The sequence below is a fragment of the Myzus persicae genome, unplaced genomic scaffold (genome assembly GCF_001856785.1).
Source record: "Myzus persicae strain clone G006 unplaced genomic scaffold, MPER_G0061.0, whole genome shotgun sequence".
NCBI lineage: Eukaryota > Metazoa > Arthropoda > Insecta > Hemiptera > Aphididae > Myzus > Myzus persicae.
In genome coordinates, this window is record NW_019101117.1 from 12,166 (window position 1) to 16,195 (window position 4,030).

Here is a 4,030-nt window from a genome sequence, read left to right on the forward strand (position 1 = left end):
AACACTAAATCTGACTCATTTTTATCTCCCTCAGGCGTTCCCCAGGGGGGACATCTATCACCTCTTCTATTCTCTTTGTTTGTTAACAGTGCTAGCTCCTCTCTCAAACATAGCAAACTTCTTTGTTTTGCCGACGATATGAAGATTTTCCTCGAAATTAACTCTGTCGATGATTGTCTCAAACTCCAGGATGATTTAAATAGTTTCTCTGGCTGATTCTCTCGGTCTCACATTAAATATCGAAAAGTGCCGGTCCACGACATTCACAAGAAGTCGCTCTCCTATTGCTCATCTTTACTCATTGAATGGCTCTAATTTGATTCCAGTTGACACTAGCATCTGTGATCTTGGTTTTACTTTTACTCCCTCTCTTTGTCCTAGAGCTCACATAGACAGAGTTACATGAAAAGCCCTTAAGGTATTGGGTTTCGTCAAAAGAATATCTAGTGACTTTAAGCTTTCCGCTTCCCTCAAAGCAATATATTGTGCACTTGTACGTCCAATCGTTGAATACGGCTCAGTTGTATGGGATCCCCAATCAACTGATGCTTGTCTTCAACTAGAACGGGTTCAGCGAAAATTTTTATGTTACATGAAACATTCTCTTAACGTAAACTGCACCCTTCACGATTACACTCCTCTTCTCTGTTTGCTTAACTTATCCTCCCTAGCTGACCGTCGTCATTCCAATAATCTCACATTCCTTAACAAACTCTTAACAGGCTTGGTCGATTCCCCATCACTTCTTTCTCTCATTAACTTTAGAGTTCCTGTTAGGTCCACCCGCAATAATCATCCTTTCTTTATACCTTTCTGCACTAGAAACTATCTAAAAAATGAACCCATTACTAGATTAATGAAATTAGCCAATGAGGATGCGTTGTTCCTTTAATAGTTTTATTTTTGTATTCATTTTTTAGTTTAATTTATATTTTATACATTGTTATACTATTCATGTTACGTTATTGTATGATTGTATTGTTCACCTAATAATTTTAACCTGGGCTCACGCCCGTTTGTTCATTAAATAAAATAAATAAAAAGAAAATTACCTAATATTCACTCAAAAAATAATTACCATAATTTTACATCACTAGGTATGTCACTGTATGTCTAATTAGTTAGTAATTGTTTAAAATTTAAAAAAAAAGCAATAGATGATCCTACAATTTCAATTTTTTACAACATTGGATATTAACTTTTCCTTGTTTAGTGATGTCCTTATTTTTTTGTAATTCATATGAATAACGGTAGATACTTTAGATTTCCTTCATAAGTTTATTTTATCATTTTCTATAATTGATAAAAGGTTCAAATGATTTGGCTCCTTAAGAGCTTTATATGAAAAATTTAAATTTTAAATTTTTTTTTATAGATTTCAATTAAATGTTATTTGTGCAAACTATTCAAAATTTTTTTTTCGAGTATTTTAAGTTCAAATTTTTAAACAAATGTATTCAATTAAAATTTTTTTTTTCTTGGTAACTTGAAACTTATATAGTAGATATATTACATACACACAATGAAATTTGCAAATGCAATTTTTTTGACGAAAATGAATTCAACCTATCATCATATTACTTATGAGTTATGACCATTTTAGTATAGTGAAATAAATTACTTTTGTCACAAAAATATCATAAAATATAATTACTTAGTAATATGTTATGGTGATAGAAAAAGATTATCATCTTCACTCAAAATTATTTTTGTACATTTTGATTTTTTATCATTGAATTCAAATTTAACACGTTCATTAAAGTGACTTAATCGACACCTATTGTACCTATAGCAGAGCATTATCCACTTACCCACTTTTTAAACATCAATTTATATAATATGTATTCACTAATCCCATTACTACAATCAATGACATTTTTTATGAGCCATAAATACATTATTTTGTAACCTAAAAATTTGTTTTTGAAGTGCACATCTTTACGTAGATATAGGTATATAATTAAAATATTTGAGAACCATGAATTTAGAATACTTGGATTTTTTTATTATATATTACATCATATTATATTTTATTTTATTATGTATTATATTATATTATATTACTTTATTTATTATATTTTATTGTATATATTATTTTATTGAAGCTAATTATTCTGCAACGAATAATTGACTTGACCGGTCCATGCATTTTATTCATAATTTTAGAAAATATTAAAGAAGGATGTGATTAACATGGTGTTGTGTGAATTACAATACAATTTATTTAACCTATCCTAATCTAACCCGAGCAAAGGAGGTCAGACAGTATAGTCAACATAAATCAATGGATTATTGAATATTCTGGCAATTTTTTTTAGAACTTCCCCTATGTAATTTATAAGCATCATTTATATTGAAAATGTAAGCTACAAAAATTTTTTTATGATTTTAGGTGTAAGCTTTATATAATGGAAAATTTTTTAAGATTAAATAAAATTACAAAAAAAACATAAAACTGATTACGTACATTTTTCTTGAGCTATTTTAAAATATAATATTTATTAGAAAATATTTTTAAAAATCCTGATTTTGATTAACCTTTATAATATTTTTTATTCAGATTATTGGTTCAATATTTAATTAAAAATAAAAAAAAAAGAATTATGCCTAACACAATATTATGATAATCTAGATATCGCCTATTTTAAATTTAAGAGAGTGTTGCGATCCAGATGTGGAGTTCGGTTGACAATGGTCGAATCAAATGAATTTACTCGTTGACAAATTAATTATTGTTATAATTTTATTGACGTTGTAGGTTAGTATTTAAACACTTTTTTAAACATTCAGAGTAATGTTACAACTTAAGACAAATATCTCTAGCATGAATACTGTCAACTAGTCGTCTCGCAGAAATAGTGTGTCCGGTCTCCCTGATGTGGGGCCTTTATATACTAGACAAACAGTCGGTTCACATGGTCTTTTACAAGGTCCCATTTAAGTATTCACAACGGATCTTTTATCCACTTTTCCTTGTGACACTTATTAATAGTAATTAATATATTGTGCCACGTATGCCGTGTGCAATACTGTCTTAATAATATCTTCGCGTGTGGTCACTCTTACCTTGGCTATCTCAATAAGAGTCAATTCTTTCAAATATCTTGGTTCTATTGTGACTGAAAAAAATGATATCACCAAGGAAGTAGCAGCGAGAATCCAAGTGGGAAACAGGACTTATTATGGTTTAGAGAAACTATTAAGTTCTAAATCATTATTAAGAGAGATAAAGAGACGTTTGTATACTAGTTTTGCGGGCCTTGACACTCTAGGCGCCACTATTCGCTATATAATAACATAGTATATAACACAGTATATAATATAATATAATATATCATAATGTTATTACGGTCATAAGCTCCATATATATAATTAACATAAATATTGCAACAATATAATATAGAATATGTACACGACTAGAAATCATGGACACGAGTCGCTATTCTAAGAATTGGCAACAACAACCGAAACACGCACACATACAAGCTGCACGCGCCGCTACATCAAAGGAGCCGCTATCACTTATAAGGGAGCCCGTGGGACAGCCTGAGCAGACGTATCATAGCTACGGAGACCTGAGCAACTTCTCGTCACACGCGCACACGCTATTATACTCTTACTTTATTTTCTGCTAAATAAACGTAATTCTACAGTTTAATTTGGTACTTGTTGATTTGTCTCTAAAGCTTACGGCTTTTGGAGCTTTTGAGATTACGCACACAACACTAGTCTAATACGGTCAGTGATATTGTATTGACGCGGCTACGGCGATATAGTGTATCACGGTGAGCCGGTCTGGAGGTGAGGTTTGATGAAGGCAACCAAAAAAAAAAAGAAAGGAAAAAAAAAAAAAGGAAAACAACACGCAATTGACGATCACGGTAGTGAAAAGAACACGTTTAATGGTGTATATGGTATTCACAAGAAAAATGGTCGAACACGAAACAATATCTGGTATAATAAAGTGTATGTATATTTTTGTGATCGGAGACGGTGGCGTATATTCGCGTCGACGGTCGTTGAACGAGAG